We start from the raw sequence: 12246 nt of genomic DNA, 5'->3' as shown, positions 1-12246 counted from the left end.
TTTAGAATCCTATTTGCTCATAATATAGTGAAGCGCCGCATTATCCGTGTGGACAATAACCTTGGCACCTATCAAGTATAGGCGGAACTTCTCAATTGCAAACACAACAGCAAGGATCTATTTGTTAATTTACTTGGGCACTATTCATGGTCTTACTAGCATAGTAAACCGGATAAAAAACTTTGTTAATACGTTGTCCAAAATAACCTCAACCGCTACGTCATATGCATCACACGTGAGTTCAAAAGACAAACTCCAATTTGGAGTGGTAATGATAGGAGTAGTTGTCAACTTGAGCTTCAATAGTTCAAAAGCCCCCATAAATTATCATTGAAATGGAACTTGGAATCCTTATTAAGGATCTTGCACAGTGGGTTCACCATTTTAGAGAAATCTTTGATAAAATGCTGGTAGAAACCCGCATGGCCTAGTAAACTCTACACACCTTTAATAGAAGTTAGGGGTGGAAGCTTAGAAATCACGTCAATCTTCACCTTGTCAGCTTCAATTCCATTCCTTAATATTTTATGGCTAAGGACAATGCCTTCCTCAACCATGAAATGGCATTTCTGCCATACCAAATTTTTCTCTTCGCATCTTGCTAACATTTTGTCCAAATTTACAAGACAATCATCAAAAGGCATTCTCTTGAAAGAAATTACCATAAGTACATGTAAAGGTTGTATTGATCTTCCAAAGCAATGGAAATTTGGTTGTAGCCCGAGTACCCGTCAAGAAAACAAAAGAAAGCCCGGCCAGCCAATCTATCTAGCATTTTGTCCAAGAAAAGAAGTGGAAAGTGATCCTTCCTTGTAACTTTGTTGAGCTTACGATAATCCATACAAACCCTCTAACTGGTCACCGTTCTTGTAGGAATTAACTCATTCTTATCATTGGTAACAACCGTCATGTCCCATTTCTTTGGGACACATTGAACCAGAGAGGTACATGAACTATCGCAGATGGGGTAAACAACTCCGGCATCCAACTAATTGATTGTCTCCTACTTGACAACTTCTTGTATAGCCTCATTGAGTCTTATTTGATGTTTAATGGACAGTTTAGCACCATCCTCTAACTTGATCTTATGCATGCAAAATACGGGGCTTATACTCCGAATATCAGCCAAAGTCCACCAATAGCATTCTTCCTCTTTTGAAGCACCGCTAATATGGAATCAACCTGTACGTTAGTCAAGTAAGAGGAAAGAATAACTAGTAAAGTAGAACAAGTGCCAAGAAATTCATACCGAAGGTGTGGAGGCAATGGCTTCAACTCCAAAGTAGGTGGCTATTTAATAGAAGGCTTTGTAGGAGGAGTCTTCCTATTCTCAAGATCCAAAGATAATTTCCGGGGTACATAGTTGTACGAACCTATTCCTTGCAAAGAATTCACACATTCCATGAAACCATCTATCTCGTCATCATCAAAGTTGAGAAAAACGGCTTCCAACATGTCACCCATGTAAATTGTAGCACTTGTATCATTAACAATAACATCGTTCACCAAATCCACAAAACAACATACCTCATTGCTCTTTGGTTTCCGTATAGACTTACACACATGGAATACCACTTGTTCATCACCAACCCAAAAAGTGAGTTCTCTGTCTTATTATAAAAAGCCTTACTTGTAGCAAGGAAAGGTCTCCCAAGAATGATAGGTACTTTACAATCTAGAATAAAAAAAAGCCTGCCGGAAGAATGAACTTGTCAACTCGGGCCAAAACATCCTCAATCACACCCTACGACCTCTTCATGATACGATCAGGGCCTCTTCATGGTACAACCAGCATTTGTAACCTCATAGATATGGGTCTTGGTTGCCCAATCCCCAAGGTTTTGAAAATCGAATAGGGCATCAAATTGATACTCAGCCAAGATCGCAAAGAGCTTTAGTAAACTCGGCGCTCTCAATTATACAAGGAATCGTGAAAGTATCGGGATCCTCTAACTTGGGAGCCATAGAATGAACAATTTCACTCACTTAAAGAGTGACCTTGATAGTTTCAAAATTCATTGACCTCTTCTTGGTCACAAGATCCTTAATAGACTTTGCATAACCGGGAATTTTTTCCAAAGCTTCTACCAATGCCACATTAATTGAAAGACTATTCATCATTTGAGTGAACCTCTTGAATTGATTCTCATCACTTTTCTTGGCAAGTCTTTGAGGGTAGGGAGGTGGAGACTAAGGCAATGGTGCCCTAGCCTTTTGCACTACCGGATCCGGTATGTCAATGATGTGCTCCCTAGACGGGTTCACCTCCTCTTGAGTCTCTTCAACACTATCATCAATGTCAATCCGAACTTCATCATTTACTTAAACAATATTGGTTGGGATCTCCTCCTCTTGTACCACTTGGTTATCATCTACAAGTCTCCATTCACTTGAGGTGGGTACATTCCCGCCTCTTCCATGTCTTGTGATAACCGCGATAGCATGTCCCGTATTATTACCACCCTTTGGGTTCTCCACCGTGTCACTTGGTAGTGCATCCTTAGGACGAGAATTTAGAGCTTTGAGAGATTTCTCTCATTTGAACTGCTAGATTACGGATTAATGTATTGTGTGAGGTAAGTTGGGCATCTGAATCAGCATTTTTTTTCTACCATTTGCTTAAAAATATTCTCAATATGGCCCATCTTATTATTTGAAGAACTTAACCATGGGAAGGATAAGGATGTGGGTTGCTCGATTGTTAATACATTGGGGGCCTTTGAAAACCCGACCGCCGGTTACCTTGATTGTTTCCCCAACCACCTTGATTGTTGCCTCCCCAATTTCCTTGGTTATTTCTACTCCAATTTCCTTGATTGTTATTATGTCAATTTCCTTGATTGTTAGAACTCAAATTGCCTTGGTTATTTTGTGGTCGTCAGTGTTGTTGATTTGAGCCTTGGAAGTTGTTTTTTTGCTTTTGAAAATTGTTCACATATTAAACTTCCTCTTCTTGCTCATGATAGGAGTCATCTTGATCAAAACCATCAACATCTTGCCCATAATTCTCCACTCGAATTTGCATTTGTGGACCTTTGGTCCTCTTCTTGTTCACTAATACATTTACTCCCTCCAGAGCATGAACTTGCTTAGGATCTTGCACTTGATTAAGTTGGGCCTCTGGTAGTTGTGTCATGGGTGTTGTCAATTCAGTAATGGCTTGTCCATGATCTTGTAACTCTTTGTAGAGGTGTATCATGTTAGGATCAACTTATGGAATATTAGGCCGGGATTGCCAAGCCGATGACGTTTCTGCCATCTCATCAAGAATCTCACATGCCTTTGCATAAGGTGTTGTCATAAAGTTTCCACTGGCCAATTGATTGACCATACATTGGTTCGTAGTAATGATACCACAGTAGAAAGTTCGTTGGATCATATTTTTGGTCATATCATTGTTCAGGCGCTCCTTCACCATTTTCCGATACCTCTCCCAAATCTCATGCAAAGGTTCACTTAGTTCTTACTTGAAAGCCAATATTTCATTCCTAAGAGTAGCCATATGCCCAGGGGAGAAAAACATAGCAAGAAACTTGTTCGTCAGTTCATCCCAAGTATGTATCGAATGATTAGACAAATGTTCCAACCAATATAAAGCTTTACCCCTTAGAGAGAAGGGAAAAGCCTTAGCCTCAAAGCATCCTCAAAAACATTAGTTTGCTTGCTCCTCCAACGCGTATCCACAAAGCCCTTCAAATGTTTATAGGTATTTTGACTTGGCGCAGTGGTAAAAAAGCCTCGTTGCTCTAGCAAAGTGAGCATCACATTGGTAATTTAAAAGTTGCATGCCCTAATGGGGGGCTATTACACTAGTATAACCTTTGTTGGGCAATATCTAGTATTGTGCCGCTTGTGGTTGAGGTGGTTGAGGTGGGGTTGGTACAAGGACGTTGTTTTGTGGAACTCGGCCTTACCAATTCGGTTGTGGTAATTGAGGTACCTCATCGAGTTGTTCCTCCTCGCCGTCCATTGTTTGCCATGATTGTACCTATGATTTATTTAACAAGTTATTAACATGGAAGGGAAAGAATATATTTCAATAACATACTCAAATATATATCTAACATCGTTAAAACTCCCTAGCAGTGATGCAAAAAATTAATCCACGCCCAATCCATACTCAATATTGAGTGGAAACGGTCGTTGGAAGAATAGTACTCAAGAAGAGTCGGTTCGATTTCCACTGGAAGTTTAATATGGGTGTTAGGGTGTAATCTTGATGAGAGTAAATGAAATAGCTCAATTGCGCTTCCAAATAAGGGATTTTTTTCTACTTCTAAAATTAACACTAGCAATTATCAACTACGGAGAAGAGACTAGGAAACGAGTAATTATTTTTGTTGCTTTTATCAAATTGGTAAAAAGCCTAGGGATGTAACCTTCACCTAGGTGATAGCCTAATGGGTAAATCACGTTAATACTTGTTTTAGTGACCGGGGTATAGTATAACTCTCAACTCTAAATTGCCCACTCAATACCTCTCGGTTATAGAGTGATATTGCTCAAATTTGCTTTCTCAAGCCCAATTGGGTATCAATTCAAATAGTTGATATAATCTGAAGTCGGGTTTTCCTTATATGTAGTTTAAACCATTTAATTAGACTAGCCGAAACCTTAACTAGACCGATTTCTTGTTAGCCAAGTTTTCCTAGACTAAGTCTCTCTTTCTCAAGTAAGAACCAAGTCAAATAGGCATGAATCAATGTTTGCAACCATTCATTCAATAAATAGTGCATGAACAATGCTAAATAATAAACATCCAATCATAAACAAGCATTAAATTAATCACCCATAAGGTTTACACTAGGATTGGGTCAAAACCCTAGAGAAAATCTAGCTACTTATGGTAGAAAGTGAAAAAAAAGAAGCTAATTAAAGCCATAAAACAAAATTAAATTGATAAAACTAATGTTTCTTCACCCAAAATGGTCACTAATTACCCAAAGTAGTAAAGTATAATGGCTACATCACTAAATATTACAAAACTTGCCCTAAAAAAATATTTCCCGTCTATTTATAGTGGACCAAAATTCGCTAACAAAAATACTCTTCGAGAGATTCTGCGGCCGCACAGTTCCATGTGCGGTCCGCACTTTTCTTAGCTCCAGCAGGTGTAGATATTCTGCAGCCGCACAATTCCATTTGCGGCTACACTTCAGCTGCTGCAGCCGCACTTTTCCTTCTGCGTCTGCACTTTTGGCAAGGCTTCATACTTGGTTGTTTTACACATTTTCTCAAAATATTCTGAGCTTCAAGTACCAGATCTGTGGCCGCAGAAGTATTTCTGCGGACCGTACTTTCTTTTGTGGCCGCAAAATTCCTTATGTGGACCACACTTTGGCCTGTTGCATTCCTTCTTGCCTTTATGAGATGGAACACTCGTTTTTGAGTTGGATTTCTTCGTTGAGGTCCAATTCTCCAACATGCCTGCAATTTTCACAATTTCATTAGTTTTGGGAACAAGAATCAACACTTTCTAACTAAAAGTAAAGCAAGAAGGTACTAATAAGTGGCTAAAATCCACACTTATCGTGCACCGCCCCATGTGTGGGATGTTGATGGTAGGCTAGAGACAATTGTTTTATCAGAAAACTTCCTTAACGCATCATGCCAAGAATATTTAAAGCATATTAAGCACCTATCATAATATCCTAGCCTCAACACTCGACTTACCCGTACTACGTATTTCAAAAACTACTCACTTACTCTAACTCAGAGGCCAAAAAATTACCTTTTCTTTGCAAATCATGTGCCCCCACACCAAAGATAGAGAGTAATTCCATACACAATAAAATTTAAGAATGAATAGGAACTCAAAATAGAAATAATTCACTCACTCTAAAAATTAAAATTTATGTGCCATGGAAGACGCACCATATGCTTTCTCGTAGTGTAATACTCAGCTAATTAAGATCATTTAATTAAAACTCAAGTAGGTTTTTATTTTGGTTGTAATATAGGTTGCGGGACCGATAGAATACATTTGGATATAGTGGCTACAACTCCCTAAGCACTTTAATACATAAAATTTCATATTTTAAAACCCCACATTTGTGTTGAACCAAACCCCAACCTTCACACATAATATCATCAAGCTCACAATATCTTTAAGCACAAACAAGATGAGAACTATAACTAGCAAGGAAGCAATTTTTTTTCTTTTCTAATACATACACAACTTTTTTTCTTTTCTAAGTTCTGATTTTTTTTTCAAACAAACTCATTTTTTTTTAAATTCTCTACAAGCGGCTCTCAAAATATTTCAAACTGTGTACCTTTTTTCTTTTTCAATAGTTTCACTCAAAAACCCGACCATACCTCAACTTAGCTTTTAAAAAGCTCATAACAAATTCAACTGCTCAAGTAAGATAAAAGGTTCAAACAAATAGTCAATTCAAACAAAATGGACCAGACTTGTAGTGTGGATGCCAAAGAAGTAGATTACATGCTCAAAGGGGCTAATTAAAATACACAACAATTAGGCGGGTCATAAACATATAATTGGCTTAACAAAGAAATGCCTATGTCACTTCCTAGACTGAACAAGACTACTATTTCACTTTGCAAACACAAGGGACAAGGTCTAGGATCGGATCTGTCTCGACTAATATGCACAGAATATCAATAAAAACTTACACACACATTGGCACATAACTCACCTAGGACCGGATCTATCCCGACTCTCTAGTCAAAGCAGTTAAGCAACGTCAAAATCAAATATTTTAATGCACTTATATGAGTCAAGAACTAAGCATAGGCATCACAACTAAGGCACTCACTACTCTCAAGGCATAACAAAGTCAATAAAAGTCATATACATTTAATACCATAACACAAGTCTTTAAATCTCCTAACAAAAGAAAAACCAACTACACCCGGTTAAAACCCTTGAAAAAGAACTACGACACAAATAAAAATCAAGGGGGAACTGTTACACTACCTAAGAAAATCAAAATATTTTTTTCTTCGACTTTGATCCCTCAAGAAGACGGTCGAGGAAATCCATCATCGGGAAAAGTCAAAAAAAATTCAAACAAAACACAAGAAAACGAACACATGTACATATTTACATCCCTCATCCCATACTTTAAATTGTGGCATGTCTTCATGACACACAAATAAAAAGTAAGAGGTAAAGAAAGCACCCCTTCCTTCTTTGGGTACACCCCACACTTATCATGCTTACTCTCTCCAGCTTGCTCTTTTAGGGCCCCCATTTTTCCTTCCATCTTAAAAATCACCCTTTCTCCCCCCACTCTGAGCATGAGCTGCCTTTCTTGAATGTCCAGAATAGCTCTGCCAGTAGCCAAAAAAGGTCTTCCTAAAATCGGAGGGACCTCCCTATTCTATTCCATATTTACCACGATGAAGTCCACAAGGAACTCAAATTTATCCACCCGCACTAGAACATCCTCTACTATTCCTTTAGGTTTGATTTTGGTTTGATCTGCCAGCTGTAAGGACACATGTATCGATCTGATTTCTCTAGTCTCTCCTTCAATTTTCTGAAAATAGACAAAGGCATAAGATTAATAGAAGCACCTGAATCACACAAAGATTTTCAAACTTAGTACTTCCTAAAGAGCAAGGTATAGTAAAACTCCCCGGATCTCTACACTTTTGAGGGAGCTTATTTTTGCAAAATGGCACTACAATGCTCTATGAGCTTAACAACCGATGTCTCTTCCACTTTTCGTTTGTTGGACAATATCTCTTTCAGGAACATAGCATAGGCTGGCATCTGTGAAGGCATCTATATGAAAGGTATATTAACATGCACATGCTTGAGCGCTTCTAAAAATGTCTGCATTGTTTGTCCAACTTCTCTCTTCTTTGCTTCTGGGGGAAAGGTAGAGCATGCATGTATTTGCTCTCCTCAGTCTCCTCATTCATTGAATTCCCATTTGTCTTCTTCTTCTGAGCTCTAGTCTTCCCCTACTTCTTCGGACCATCATCTACCCTCACTTTACCTTCTTGAATGTTGCTATTTTTCTGCTCCTCCACATCTCTACATGTCCTTCAATCAACTCATCTTGTTGTTTTGCAATAGGGTCCTTCAATACATGCCCATTTCTCAAAGATACCGCATTTATTGTCTCTTTTGGGTTTCTTTCAGTATCAGTAGGGAGAGTTCATGGTATTCTCTTAAACAATAAATTAGCAAGTTTCCCACCTGTCTTTCCAAGTTTTGAATGGTTGTGCCCTATTCTCGGAGAGCTTTGCCATGAGTTTCAAGCCTCGGATTTGTCTTTATAATAAAGGCCTTAATCAAATCTTTCATACTAGACTGATTAGACTGTGGAGGCTGATATTGCTACCTCTACGGATTTTTAAGACCTGGAGCTCCCTGTCCCTGAGATATGGAGTTATTCTATTGCCATGCATTCGCACTACCACCTGGTGAACTCTAAGAAAAACCTGGGTGTCGTTACCCCATGGAGCTAAAATTATTGCAACTTTGGTAGTTGCCTCTGTCAAAGCTCTCCAGAGCATTTAGCACTTCATCCCTAGTCGAGGCCTGACACTCATGCATTGGATGACCTATTTCACAAAAATCACAAACTGAGGATGGCTGGAACTGGACCTTGGCTACGGTTAACTTTTTTATCTTTCTAGCCATGATGTCTAGTAGGGCTTGCACTGATGTGTTAGAATATACCTGGTAAACCCAAGCTAATTTTTTTCTAGCATTACTCTCAACAAGCCATTGGTTAGCATCTTTAGAGAGCTCATCAAGAATTACAACAATCTCCTCAGGAGTCTTCTTCATTAAAGGACCTCCAACTGTAGTGCTCAGAGTTCTTCGTGATGAAGGTGTTAGTCCATCCCAAAAGCCCTGGAGTTGCATCCACAATTCAATCCCATTACTCTGAGACTTCCTCACTATCTCCTTGAATCTTTCCCAAACTTCGAAGACTGTTTCAGTGTCCTTTTAGCAGAAGTTATGCATTCCTCTTCTGAATTTCACTATTTTTGCAGTTGAGAAGTATTTGTTAAGGAAACTTTTAGTCATATCTTCCCATGTCTTGATTGATCCAGTTGGTAAGCTTCAAAGCCAGTACTTCACGTCATCCTTCAGTGAAAAGGGAATGCCTTTAAGTAGACAGTATCTTTTGATACTCCATTATACTGGAAGGTGTTCATAATTTTCTCAAAGTCCATCAAGTGAGTGTTTAGATCTTCATTCACTTTCTCTCTAAAGACACATTTGTTCTGGATGGTTTGAAGCAAGTCTTGCTTCAACTCAAAATTATTTGCTCCTATGGGTGGCGGTCTGACACTGGATAGCCCCTGATTGTAGACTAGTCTGGAATAATCACCTAATGCTGTACCAGGTATGGGTGCCATATTTTCGAACCGGTCTTCAACTAGGGGTCGATTTAGATTAAATCTTTGACCCCCATCATCTTTTATAGTCTCCTCAGCAGCTCTAAGGGTTGCCTCAGCTGCTATCCGTGCAACTTCTTCTCTATGTTGTGCTGCCTCTCTTGTAGCTAAGTCTACTCCATCGATCTCTTTGTTTTTCATTTTATCTTGAGTTGAAGTATGTCCCAAGAAATTTTCTATGACTCCTCTTTCTTTTCTCAGTTGTCGCAGGTGTTTCTCCAACTCCGGTTGATAGAGCATCACTTCCTTTGAACAAGATCGAGTCATACACCAGAGAATTAGACATGTATCATGCACATGGAAGGGAAAAACTGTGAAGAATAAAATAAAATTGATTCTTGAATTAGCACCAAAAACTATTTTGAGCACTATTGATTGCCAATCCCCGGCGGCGGCGCCAAAATTTGACGAGCGCAAACTATAACAAGAAATTGATGCTTGCTAGTCAAAATAGTATAGTTTAATTATCGTCTTCACATTGATTGGATTTAAAAAATGTTCAAGTAATTTCTAGATTAACGCTATTCAGGATGATTAACACTTTTGTTGGGATGACTTATAACAAAAATTAACTATGAAAACTAAAACAAGTAACAATTGATCACAGAAACACAAGAGTTGAGCAACACCAAAATAATCAATGGGAGAAATAAGGGTCGTGACAGGATAGGTGTAAGATAGTTATTTGGGATTTAACTCTAGTTCAATTCACTCTAATATTCTAATGATTCTCACGAATTCATTCGATGATTAGTTCAAACGTGTATCCAAGACTCCTCTATCGATTAAATCTTAACTTTACAAGGTGATCTAATATAAGCACTATGAAAATATGCAAGTATGCGTTAATGGATTAGTCTTCAGGAAACGTCTATTGAATATTCTCCTGACTTGATTTAATCAATAGTTCAACAAGCTCTTCCGATTACTTAAAAGAATCATTGAATTAAACCAACAACAACAACAACCCAGTATAATCCCACAAGTGGGGTTTGGGGAGGGTAATATGTACGCAGACCTTACCCCTACCTCGAAGGGTAGAGAGGCTGTTTCCAGGAGACCCTCGGCTAAAAAAAAGCAACAGGAGCCGATATATTAGTACCATAAAAATGCATAATAAAATAACAGCAATATAAGAGATATGAAATACAGAATACGAAATACGAAATAGATGGCTGGTATAGTAAAACTAGCAGGTAAAGCCCTGCATCAATAGACGACCAATGACATTCTTAGTCTAACTCCTAACTGGCTAGTTTCACTCTATTATGCTGTAGAAATATTCACAAGTTTCCCCTAACCTACAACCTTAATGCTCGACCTCCATAATTCCCTGTCAAGGGCCATGTCCTCAATAATCCTAAGTCGCGTCATGTTCTGTCTGATCACCTCTCCCCAATACTTCTTAGGTCGCCCTCTACCTCTCCGCGTGCCCACTACAGCCAGTCGCTCACACCTCCTCACTGGTGCATCAGTGCTCCTCCTCTGAATGTGCCCGAACCATCTGAGTCTTACTTCCCGCATCTTGTCCTCCATGGGGGCCACGCCCACCTTCTCTCGAATATCTTCATTCCTAATCTTATCCATCCTTGTATGCCCGCACATCCACCTCAACATCCTCATCTCTGCTACTTTCATCTTCTGGATGTGTGAGTTCTTTACCGGCCAACATTCAGTTCCATATAACATAGCAGGCCTAACCACTGCTCTATAAAACTTACCTTTTAGTAACGGTGGCACTTTCTTGTCACACAAGACTCCCGACGCTAACCTCCACTTCATCCACCCCACCCCTATACGGTGTGTGACATCCTCGTCAATCTCCCCGATCCCCTGAATAATCGATCCAAGGTACTTGAAACTACCCCTCTTGGGAATGACTTGAGAGTCAAGCCTCACTTCAACTCCCGCTTCCGTCGGCTCAACTCCAAATTTGCACTCGAGGTATTCCGTCTTCGTCCTGCTCAACTTGAAACCTTTAGACTCAAGAGCATGTCTCCAAATCTCTAGCCTCTCGTTGACGTCGCCTCGTGTCTCGTCAATTAGAATAATGTCATCAGCAAATAGCATGCACCATGGCACCTCCCCTTGAATATGATGAGTCAGTGCATCCATCACCAGGGCAAATAGGAATGGGCTGAGCGTAGACCCTTGGTGCAACCCCGTAATAACTGGAAAGTATTCAGAGTCGCCTCCTACTGTCCTAACCCCAGGCTTAGCTCCAGCATACATGTCTTTAATCACCCTAATATAGTCAACCGGGACCCCTTTATCCTCTAAGCAGCTCCATAAGACCTCCCTAGGAACCCTATCGTACGCTTTCTCCATATCAATAAACACCATGTGGAGATCCTTCTTCCTATCCCTATATTGTTCCACCATCCTCCTAATAAGGTGGATAGCTTCTATGGTAGATCGCCCCGGCATGAACCCGAACTGGTTGTCTAAAATAGACACCGTCCTTCGCACTCTCATTTCTACCACTCTCTCCCAAACTTTCATGGTATGATTTAGTAATTTGATGCCCCTATAATTGTTACAGCTCTGGACATCACCTTTGGTCTTATACAACGGGACCATTGTACTCCACCTCCACTCTTCAGACATCCTATTAGTCTTGAATATAACGCTAAACAATGTAGTAAGCCATTCCAAGCCTGCTCTACCCACACACCTCCACAGTTCAACCGGAATTTCGTCTGGTAATGCAAAGGTAATCACCAAAAAATTCCTCTTTGGATTAAATAAACCGGTGAATAAAATTGCAATAATTCAAAGCTCCATAAACGAATTCAAGTAAAGAACTAGAGTTAAAATTCACAAATATCAATCAAAGCACCATATACATCAAACTCAAAG

Source organism: Nicotiana tabacum, chromosome 22 (genome assembly GCF_000715075.1).
Source record: "Nicotiana tabacum cultivar K326 chromosome 22, ASM71507v2, whole genome shotgun sequence".
Lineage (NCBI taxonomy): Eukaryota > Viridiplantae > Streptophyta > Magnoliopsida > Solanales > Solanaceae > Nicotiana > Nicotiana tabacum.
The sequence above is the reverse complement of the archived record's forward strand: the minus strand, read 5'-3'. Positions refer to the sequence as shown.